This window comes from Buteo buteo, chromosome 2 (genome assembly GCF_964188355.1).
Source record: "Buteo buteo chromosome 2, bButBut1.hap1.1, whole genome shotgun sequence".
Taxonomy (NCBI): domain Eukaryota; kingdom Metazoa; phylum Chordata; class Aves; order Accipitriformes; family Accipitridae; genus Buteo; species Buteo buteo.
The window spans coordinates 31,111,625-31,123,932 of NC_134172.1; the positions used below are offsets into that span (position 1 = coordinate 31,111,625).

The window sequence follows — 12,308 nt, forward strand, 5'->3', positions numbered from 1 at the left end:
AACAGGATATATGGAAATTAGTAATAAGGCTAAGATTAAATATGTCTGTGCTTTTATATTGATGCTAAAACCAAAAATGGGAGTATGTGAATTGATAAATGTGTGTGTTTATGTCCATATACACACACTTGTGTGTAAAATGGTATTTTATTCATGTAACATAAATAGGCTATTAACAGATATATATTGCTTATGTGTAACTGTAGTAGAAAGAAGATAATAGAAGATATAAACGTTACAGGAATGAGAGGATGGGTTACAACTATAAATAAATTATATTAATTCATTAAAACATATCATATAAGTATAAATATATAAGATGGATATATAATCTATAAATATATCTATGTACAGATAGATTATATATTTTATATACACACTTTTACTCATAAGTGAAGAAAAAATAACTGTTCAAAAAGTGATAGTGAAGGGAAAACACCTGCTAATAATTCAGAACAGTCAAAGTTGCAGAAAGATCTCACAACCACAAGTGTGGAAAGTTGAATTATAGGTGAAATTCACTGCCTATAAATGTGAAGTAATGTGTTAAAAAAAAATACACACACACAACCCCAATCACATATAAACAGAGATGGGTTTCTATACCAGCTTATAAGGACGACATTTTAGAGTCATCAAGGACAGCTATCTGAAAATGCCACCTTGATGTCTAGCAGCAGATAAAAATCTATTAGTTTTGGCAATGGGACAGAGTGGGAGGAGGCTTAACTGAAAAGAATTAGACAGAAAACCAAGAATCATCATAATGTGACTGTATAAAAACACATAGCTCCCTGGTAGCTCAAATTCTGGTTGCTGTTCTCTTTACTCCACCACAAAGAGATACAGAAGAACTAGAAAGTACATAAGGCACAGCAACATGGATGCTCAGAGATTATACAGTGGCTTTTATAAGAAAAGTATTTTCCATCATGGAAGAGAGATGCATACAGAGTGGCTAGAACAGAGGTCCATAAAATCAAAGGGTATGTAAGAGAAATTGAGGCTGACAAACTAGAGGCCATTTAATAAAATTATTGGCAATTTTCAAATGCAGGGAAGAGTTATTTTACAGATGCTTAACAGTTTTGTGGAATTCATTGCCACAACATACACTGAAGGTCAAATGCTAAAAAGGAGGATTATAGAAGGTAGTAAAGCATAAATCATGAAACATGATGATCACGCAGAGATCTAGACTTGGAATACACCAAACTGCTGACCAGCAGAAGCTGATAGTCTCTTCCAAGCAAAAGATCACTTTATGCTACCTCTGTTTCTTACAATCTTTTTTAAGAAACAATTATTTGCTAGTGTTGAAAATGTTTATCTTTACTCTGATCCAGTAGAGATACTCTTAAAATTTCCTTTCTATTCACCAACATTTCTAAGTGCAAAAAATATTTAGATTTTATATTTTAGTAACTTTAGTATAGTATGTATTAACATCTTTATATATATTTATTGCTAATAATCTAACCAATGAACAGCAAACATATTAAAATCTCTTTTATATTGACAAAAAAATAATTATTTTTTTCAAGATATCAAGAACTGAAGGAATTTTCTTTGTAACATATCAAGAACTGAAAGAAAAAAAGAAAGTGTGTCCAGTAAGCTATTTAGAAGTTACTAAAATAGTTATTGAACTTGTCAAAGTTAAAAAACAATAGTCTCCCTATGTTATGACTGGTACTATATTATTTTTTTCATATTTTAATATATATCATATACTGAATTCAGCAGTGCACTTAACTGCATTTGTACATAAATTGAGGACTTATCGAAGCCTAAGATGACACAACTCAAGGTTTTGTTTCCATTGACTCAGAATGGCATTTCTGGTGACTAAGAAATTGCAAACAGAAAAATAAAATCATAATGGGCCATACAAGTTTCTACAGCAGATCTGGGGAGTATATATCTAGAGTTAAGCCTAGGTCATGCCACAAGAAAATGCAAAAGGTCTGTATACACCAAGGAAACCCTGAAGTCTCCACATGTCATCCCATGAATCCTCGCAGAAGCATCAGCACTATTCAAAGTTGGCAGCTAAGCTCCTTTTAAAGTATGTGATGAACTTTTTTTATTTTCTAAATGACTTTAAGGAGGAAAGTTTTCTAACTATAATGGTGACATCAAACAAAAAAAAAAACTTACCTTACATCATTACCCAGCTGGTCACACTGTACATGTTTGTATACCTTAAACTGCAGCCTAGTCTCTTCTATTTACATCCTTCAGTGTCCAAGCCCAATCTTAAATACTGAAAGCATGTAAGCTTATACACTTAGTTAAAAGAACTAACTGGAGAAGGCAAGTAGAAGAATGTGTTTCACACATTGAAGACTGTCAACTTATTGTAGTCTTGCCACACATTATCTTCTATTGGAGAACTGTTCTTCAGAAATATTACATAGGTAACTAATGACTATTAGCTAAAAAGCGGTTATTTAAACTATTTACTAACAGATGTCTTTTTGAATTATTGATTTCTTTTGGAAGTCTATAAAGCTTTATAACAAGAATAGTTAAATAAATGTTTTAGTTGTGACCTCAGGCAGAATTTTTTCCAAACAGCATCCTTTGGCTGATGAAGCCTGAAATCAGAACCTCAGTTAGTACTGTATCCCTCTTTAGAGTACATGAAGGAATTTTCTACTCATTAGCATACTTTTCCATTTATATTTCTGACATAAATGTTTCTCTTTGTTCATGAGAAACAAGCAAACAAAAATGACAAAAGTTAATTTTTAAAATGCTTCACAAAGCGATTTTACTCAAAGCCATTCTTCCTACACTGCATGCACTGAATGCCAACTGCCTGCCAGGCTTAAGCTGTGATTCGGTCCGCATAACCACATTATACTAGGAAACTGCTTATAGGGCTAACCACAAGATTATACACAACAAACTTTAAAAAAAAATAAAAATCAAAGAAGTTAAGCAACAAAAAGATTCTAATTACTTTAGCTGAATAGTTTGATTTTACTTTTACATGATTACAGTAAGTGTTGTTAGTCTTCATTGTCAGTACTTTTTATTTAACAAGGAGGACAAAAAGTAATAAGTAATAGGAAAGGGCCTTTGTTTTATCAATAGTACTTTTATGACAAGTTATGCCTTGAGCATACACAAAGAACTGCAGCACTCGGATGGGAGGCATGTAATGCTACTGCTTCCCATGAGTAAAACTTCTCCTCTGATACAACAAATTCATAGTAGAAAGTTGATGGTACCGGAACTGTGTAAAATACTTGCTCTTTTCCCCAGATAAGCTTGCTTCTAATGATTTTGCAAGTTGACTAAGCAGCTAGGTCACCAAAACTGCTACCATCAAGACAAAGAGCTAAGATGCTTTCTTCATGTCCTAACAGGCTTCTTTCCAAAATAAGAAGAAAAAAGTGATAATCCCAAGTGTTTCTAAAAACTTTCATGAGGCAGGTAAAACTGTATCTGAAAACCACTAAACTTTTGTAACACAAAACCACAAAACTACACTTGTTACAAGCCAAAAATCACAGTTATTTGGAAGAGGTTTGCCTAGAAAACATTGCAATTTAATGCATTAGAAACGGTCTAGAGTCCATAAAAGTGGTCCAAGAGGACCCTATCTAATGAAAGTCTTTGCATTGTCTTCGCTATCAGTTGATCAGATCATGCCATCATTTTCTGGGTCTAAGGGCAACTAAGGGCAAATAGCTCTTCTTTCACAAACTTTTTCTGTATTCTGGCAGACACCTTTCCACTTTAGAAAAGCTGAGTTATGACAGTAGTTAAAAAAGCAAAACACCATGCCACACTACTAACAGGCATCCCTAGTGTCATGCTTTTACTAATGCTATTCACTTTTTTTTTCTCTAAGAAGAGACTGAAATTCCTGCAAAATTTTCAGACTCAAAGTCAGACAATTTGATTATTCTATGATGAATAGTTAATACCGTAAGAGGCAGAAGATCTGGACTGTGATCTGTTTTCTGAGAAACTGTAGCATACTAATATAGTTGGAGGCAGAGTTCAAGCAAAACACTATTGGAGACTTGTGATTCCAATCAAAGCAGCAGCACTTTGCCACACAGTATTAGTGCTATAATAATTTTCAGGTTTTTAAAATGTAAAACAGTGGTTTACTTCAAAAGTACTCAATTCCATTACTGAAAAGCAACAAAGCATTAAAAATTATAAGGAACTGCTTTTCAGACATATAATATCATCTTTTTAGATGTGCCTGACTAAATGCAATTTGAGCCTCCTCTGCTCTTACACAGATACAAATCATAATTAACTTCACTTAGTGACTAAGACTCTCTGATGAAGAAATAAAACAGTCCCTACTCAGATGCACGTTTAATATAGGAGTTGTTGGAATGAGATTAAATCAGTGTCCAAACATCAACATTTCTGTGCATAGAAAAAAGTTTATAAAGTTTGATTTTTCCTTCAGCCCAGTTTCTGAAGTCCCAGTTCAAAAATCTAGGTCATTTCTTACCATCTCCAAACTTTCTCAAAGTCAGCTTGCACAGTGCAAGCCTGACCCATTTTGTGGGGGACCTTCAAAACTAAATAAATAAGTGAATCAGGTGGCTGCATCACTTTTCATAAAACATTTTTTCTGCATTAAAGGTCTCACATATGAAATATATTAGCATTTAAATTCCATACTCTGAAGAACAGATTGCTGTGAAGAATTCAACATGCATCTTGAGGCTGATTAGTTAGCTCAAGGTAGATCAGTTCTTTCTGTGTTTTATTTAATAATTCCTACAGTAAGCAAGTGTTAATCCAAAGGTCGAGCTCAATGGAAAAATCATTACTTTTTCTGACCATGATGCATTAGTTCCATTGAAGAAAATAAACACCAAAAATCAGAAAATAAAATGTTACTATTACAATATAATAGTATTGTTATACTGCTTTCTTCTTTTGGGAAGCTAAAGAATGACAACTCTAACTCAATTCTAGTATCTTCTTTTGTGAGCATTTGAAACAGATGAACGGGAAGCTTTAGGATATGGTTGTAGACAAACTTCTAATTAGTAAAACTGACCTAAATACCATCCCACATGGGAATGTCAATTGGAAAATAATCTTGCAAATTTCATCCAAAACATTTCAGTAAGAAGAAAAATATTTCTACACTAAAACTCACATTTTCTGAGGCATTTTTAAAAATATCTTCATTCTGATCATTAAACAATTTTATTCTGAAAAACAATTATCAGGGGGTTTTTTTAATTTTTTTTTTTTGGCTGAGCGTGCCTTAAATCTAAAGCTACTATACTACTTTCAGTGCAGCAAGAGGTGGCATATGTTAGTCCTCTAAAAATTCCTGCTAACACATTTCAATGTGTTATTTCAGGTACAAATAAGGTGAATTTCTTCAGATTTTCACAGACAATATCTACTATGAGAAATTCAGAAGTCCACTGATAAGAAGAGCTGCTCAGGTAAAAGGACTTTCATAGCCCAAGAACTGCTATCTATAATCTTGGCACTTTGATCTCTCAAAATATGAACTAATGCTATAGCTGGGATGTAGCTCATTATTAATAGTTAACTATCTTTAAATGGAACAGCTTTGAAGATGACTTCCAATATCAATAGCTTGCATTTATATAAGGCTTTAATTTTCAAGGACAATGCTACAGGGTCCCTGAATCTGATATACATGTGCATGTATATATAAACTTCCATTTGCATTCAAACACATCATTAAGATTATAAATATGTATCCATTCATAAATATAAATGTATGATCTATCAGTTTAACTACAGTTTTTGAGACGTTAATATATGAGTCTAGATGACAGGCCAAAGTTTAATCACAGACAGCAACGGAATTATACCAATTAATTGTGAAGAACATCATCCAGTGCTCTCTGCAAAAATAGTTATATCAGAAGGTGGCTTTTGTGCAGAAGATAAATAGAATAACCTTCATTTATTTTAATAGGTTCTGAAAATATGAGGGGAAAGCAAGATATCATTTATAGAGGAATCTTGGATAAAATACTGTTTGTGCTATTTCACTTGATAGAGAATAGACATTTCAGTCAAGTCAGATTTTCAGAAAGACTTACTTCTGTTGAAAACTTTCAGCCAAGATCTTCAAAATTTCCACCAGGTTATTTTTAAATGAGGTACCCAGGCCAGAGACTTTGTATTGGGCAAAACAAACAAACAAATCTATTAAAGAAATAAAATGTTCTGTTCAAACATTTCTTATTTAGCAAGCAGCACTAGTTCACCTTCAGTGAAATCGATTATGCTTGCTATGCAATATTTGAAGGGTACATTGTATTGTAATTTACCTCTTCCACTTCTTTACATATGTACTTCTCCAACTGCGCAGACTGAATTTGACCAAAACATCTAAGGAAGGGAGTCAAGACGGAAAACAATTTACCATTTAAAAAAATACATTTCTAAACAAACATAGGTTAACCTTTTCCTCAACACCAGATCATGGCTTTAAACAGGAAGGACAAAATCCTTCCCATGCTGAAGCAAAAGGGAACTTCACTACCAGCTTCAAGAAGGTTGGTTATCATCTGTCAAACTAAGGAAAGTTGTACGGAGTTTAACATATTACTTATTTAAATGACTAAGCTTTTACCAATTTGTCCATTTTTTTAGACATTACAACTAAGTAAAAGATTATTTTCCATAATTACTGTAAAAGCCTTCCACAATCTAACATTTGCAGTATCTTCTGTATTGCATCCTATTTCCAAGTGTAATGATCCTCAAAATCCAAGATTGATTTTGGCTTTACTCTGATCAATACTAATCTCCAAGATATATTAGACTTTACGTTGACCTACACAAAAAGGTCATTATATGTATATTAGTCAATCTCCAAAACATTTATTAAATTAATTTCAGAGACCACAAAAGGTGTATTGTTACAACCATTTCTATCTGGGATTTCTACCCATCATCCTTAGTAAGATTTACATGCAACTGATAATTCACATAGTCACTGTACTGGATTTCTCAAAATGTCTTGACCTGTCCTCTATTATTTTGAAATGAATCTTTTTGTATGTATCTAATTGGAGGACACCACCATATTATACAGTTATTGGACTGGTAGAATCCAGCCTTGCACATATTAAAGTCACTGGGAGAATACATGTCCCATTCAGTGACAGAACTGAACTCTTAAAGACTGGGGGGAGTCTAAAATACTATGTTTGGACTTTACATCCCCCCTGAAAGCAAAGCAAGAGAAGCTTCTTCAAATCAAAGGACTTTGCCCAGCACATTTTTAAAAAGAAGAATCACAGCGCCCAGAAGCGTATGTATATAAAGATCATTTTTGAAAAATACAGATTTCTGATTAGCTTTTTTATTATATTGGCCAATTTCAAAATAGGACTATAAAACCTATACATGCATTAAAGTAGGTGACAACATTATGGCAAAATTGTTACTGACTGATCTGGGGTAGGCTCCTCGTCACTTTTCTATTCTTTTCTCTAACAAACAAAAATAAGTCTCAAGCTTAGCAAAAACACAAAGAGAAAGATCAATAAGTATATGATATAATTCATAATTTTTAAAACTAAAATTAGTAAGCTAATGTAATGCCTTTTTTGTTCTTGTTACAAAATGTAATTTTGCCTCCCTATGACATTATAGATTTCAATAGAACTATTTGCGTTTCAGATAGATAACACAATTTACTCTTTGCATAGTAAAGACCCCATATTGTAAATTATGAGGCAATAATCACGTGTTTATTCTCTCCCTGAGGCAATTTATCCTAAATTATATAATTTTACAACCTAGCTGAAATTTTATTAAGCAGAAGTAATAATAAACACTCCATGAAATTTCTGTCCAGAAGTCTTAACATAATAAAAACCAATATAATACCATTCATAATACACTTTGTTTTATAAGTTACCCACAGACACTTAAATCCAATACTAATAGATCTTACACACTTACAAGTTTGACACATCAACAGCATTTGCATAAAAATTCAACTTCAAACTTTCTATTACCTTAGTTCTGGGGATGCAGATACTTAAAGACACAGGAGTGGGCAGAATAAAGTGAATAGTAACTAAACAGGAGGAGAAGTTGCTTAAAAAATTAAAAAGAAAACAAAAAAAGTGGATAGTAATCAAGAGTGAGGACATAAAAAGCCAGAGAGGAGAAAAATAATTTCATAAAGATAGTGAGATATTTTCAAAAAATCACCCAAGTTTCCTAACAATGGCTTAAACATGTCTCTCGCAGCTCTTTCCACACTGACCAGAGAGAAGTCCACACTTCAAACTCAACTGTCTGATGCCTTTTGGATTTCCACTTCTGTAACACTACAGCCACCATTGATCTTTAATGTGGCAGGGGAGAGAAGGGGACTAGTATAACTTATCCTGCTCCATTTGGAATTTATGACATTTAAAATTACCCAGGTAAAGTATCTTTGTACTAAATAAAATTGTATTAGAGGTAAACTTATTTCTACCCAAACGGACAAACAAGTAGTCCCAAAGTATATGGGTTACCTAAGTATCCGCCAAGCAACTTTGTCATCTTGGGTTTAACCGGAAAGAGTACAGCGCATCCTCTATGATGGTCACTAATGGATTAATCCAAAAGACATCTCTAAGGAGCAACTGAGAGCTAAATGGAAGCCTGTGCTATTATCTGAAATGCGAGTAGTTCCACTGAAGATGCTGGCATGCCACACAAAAGCAAAATGACATTTTCTTATGCATGAGAGAGAGAGAACAAGATTCCCCAGACTAAACTCTTCTAAACTTATTTTTCCTGTTCTTTTAAAATTCTCTGTCACTGTTAGCAGACTTGCAGCTCCACAAACTACTGCAGTCTCTCCTTGCTGCCCTTGATAGTTTAGGGTGAAAGAAGAATGTCTAAAAATGCCTATGTTGCCCATTTTTTCATATTCCTTTTATGAAAGGGCTATGATTGGAAACCATTTTGAATATTATGTGTTTTCACAGGGAATTTATAAGAGTGTGTCAGGCCATACAGAGGGAGAGCCAGTCCTAAGCACAGACTGAGGAATGAGAGAGCGGGAGAGATTAATCTCCCACTTCAGGCAGCCTAGAGGGCTGCTGAAGGAAAGGCAAAAGAAACGAGAATAGAGAGACAGGCTGCACACAATGCGGCTTTAGCCTGCTAAGGTGCAGACGAGCAGCTTAAACCTGACATAGAAGAGAAGTCACTAAAGAGGGTTTAAACATTGGCAAGTGCCAAAAAAGAACGAAGGGTTTCTGAAGCTGTGTTTTAAACAGACTGAAGGGGAACTGGATTGGCACGTTGCATGGCATGACTTTTAAAGCTTTGACAGAAGATAAATGCAACCATTTCCCTTGGCACATACCACCGCTAAGCATATAATCCCTTCAGAAAACTAGACAAACTCCTCAAAACTTCTGCAGTATTTCCCCACTCCTCTCTGCTGCCACTGGGTGTTTCAGAACCCACATGCTCTAACGGGGGGATGTTCTCCAAATTTCTGCAAGAAAATTTTATCAGGGGTAGTAGATATTCTGTTGTTCTCATGCCAGCAATGTCCTTTATTACAAGGTTCTGCTTGCCTTCTGTTGATCCCCTCCTGAGTTTGCAGATGGAGTCCATAGCCTGCGTAGCTTTCATTTCACTTGGTCAAACAAACAAGAATCTCCCTTACCTCTCTATGACAAGGCAGGCTCGGTATATATTCAGACCATCCTCTTAGCTCTTCTCAGCACATGGTCCAATTTCAGTTATTTCTTCTTGAAGATGAGCGATCAGAACATTTCATCTCATTGTAAGTTATAGTGAGATGACACTAATATTTTTATGAGATCTTTCAGAACCCTCTCTACTCAGCATCACAAGGTTAGATTTTGCTTTTTCCATTGCTACATTACATTGGTAGGCCAGCTGAATATTTGCTTTATTTCCCCCCTAAGTTTCTATCACAGAACAAATCTTATATACGTTATATACTCATATATGAATATGAGGACTAATTAATTACAACATCATTCCAAGGCCTTAACTTCATCAACTTGTATATTTGGCAAAAATTATGATACCACAACAGAGGAGAAAAGGACAACTGTGGAAAGAAAGATTTGGCTTTCATTCATAAACTTCAAGAAAGCTGCTATACATCCACACACCACCAGTCAACTGTCTGAAAGTTAAGGTGGAGTCATTTTTATAAGAGTAATTTTTAACCTGTAATATGCAAATGACTTCCAAGAGGTCTAATATACATAATTAAGAAAAGTGGGCCTACTGACAGCAAGATTTAAATGGAAAATTGATTCAACTGTAAAATTGTTAGTGGTCTGCAAACTGAAAGAAATTTGAGAACCACTTCTTGTGTTTTTTGGGTATCTTCCTTGTACGTGGTTGTCTGAGGACAGGGCACAGTTCTGACAGGCACTCTATGCTTATGATAAGTAAAACTAACAGCTCAAAGATGATATTGAATATATTTAGCTTATGAATACTTCTGCTTCTGGAAGAAAGGGTAACTTTTACGTCAGAACAATCCAGAATAGTAGTCTGAAACCTGTGACGTATATGCATATTAGCATTCTAGCTCATCGTTTCCTGCATCTCCTTCACCACACATTTAACCCTGGTTTCAAACCCTGTCAGGTAAAAGTCAGAAGCACATGAGAAAATAAATGAAGCAGCAAGAATTTTGTTCATATTATTAAAGAAACAGACACCGGGATACCCCTTATATTATCTACATTGTCTTTTCAATCTAATGAAATAGAGCTGGAGAAGGTAGACTACACTATGGGTAAGAATTAATTTAATACAGTTTTGCAGCTATTAAGACAAAAACTAAAATGCTTTCTCTTCCTGATCACATTCTGAATACATTTAGGATACATTGATTAACTATTGATTGAGATAAAGCAGTGACTTGCACCTTTAGACTTTAGAGTGGTCAGGGAGAGATAAGTGACAAGGCATTTCACTCCACTCACATTGACCGAGTAGTTACCAAAGAAACTAAGAACAGAAAGCATGGGATTTGGCTACTTCAGTTGAATTCATTAATTCAGTCAGATTTTTAGTATCAACTACAAACTAATCGTTATAATTATCCCTTTCTCCTCTGACCACATTAATGTTTCAATATAATCCAAATGAAAAACTTTGTCATTTTCATGTGGATTTGGAGGAGGCCCTAACTGAGGCAATCCTAGTTCCCTTCCCCCTCTCTTATGGCCAGCTGTGACAAACACACTACATACGACTGCTGTAATATATGGCACACTGACATGATATATAGCCTATAGAATTACTATGTCAGAATATTATCACTTTGTCAGCTTCTCACTACTCCCTCTTGTCATAAAAGGCACAATGTGGGAACATAAATGTGGATCCAAGTGTCTAACCACAGCTGGAATTCCTGGTATGTTGTACTGCCCAGTAAAACAAATTATAAGACACCAGGAATAAAGTGACAGTTGCTAAAGATGCCTTAAATTCCTTAGTTTACAAAGGCAAGTCATCAACAATATTTTAAGCCTCAATCCGTTGCAAGGACAAAAAATCTGGGCAAAGTAGAGCAAGTGCCATGTCAGCAGAAAACTTGCATAACCCCAGCGTAGTGCCATAAAACCAATGAAACTTCTGATAACTTCAGGTAAGAAAAAGAAACATCTCTACAGTCCTGCTAAATCTCAAGTCAGAACAGGTCTAACAAAATTAACCAGTCACATAAATCTTGGTTTTAAAATAAGTCTTAAATTGTTATCTAATATTATACCAATGCCCTTAATAGAAACCAAGTCATTCCAAAATAAAGCCCATAGTATGGCCAAAACAGTAACACGTCATGGACAATGTGTACCTAAAAAAATCACCTGCTCCCAAAGCACAGCATGCTGTTCTCAAGTGACTTTGATAACATTCATCCCCCACTGTCTTCCAGATGCCCTTCAAGAGACCTCTCAGAAAAACAGGCTTTCTCAATAGGATCTTTGGAAAAGAGGACTAAAGTTAGGAAAGGACAGGATAGGTCCTGTGACGTATACATAAGCAGCAAATAATTTTAATATGTTACCCTACAAACATTACAACTAAAGGATGACCTGACCAGTTTTTTAAAAGTGGACATTTTTAATGAAGTACAAGAGTCTGTTAAAACAACTTTCTTCAGTGCAGCTCCATCAAACTTGGTGCTGATTTATAAGTTGCTAAATGTAGCCATGTCAGAATTTTAACTCAGAATGAAGCATCCCAACCTCAGTGTTACACATTAAATAGTGCATACTACACACAAAACCACATCCATAACCCAGAAC

The 12,308-nt window shown here is 34.6% G+C and overlaps 1 protein-coding gene across 1 annotated transcript in view; it reads right to left on the bottom strand.

Annotated features, from left to right (window-relative positions):
* The window catches only part of THSD7A (thrombospondin type 1 domain containing 7A), a 297,588-nt gene that overhangs the window by 284,058 nt on the left and 1,222 nt on the right, over window positions 1-12,308 (bottom strand). The window lies entirely within an intron of this gene.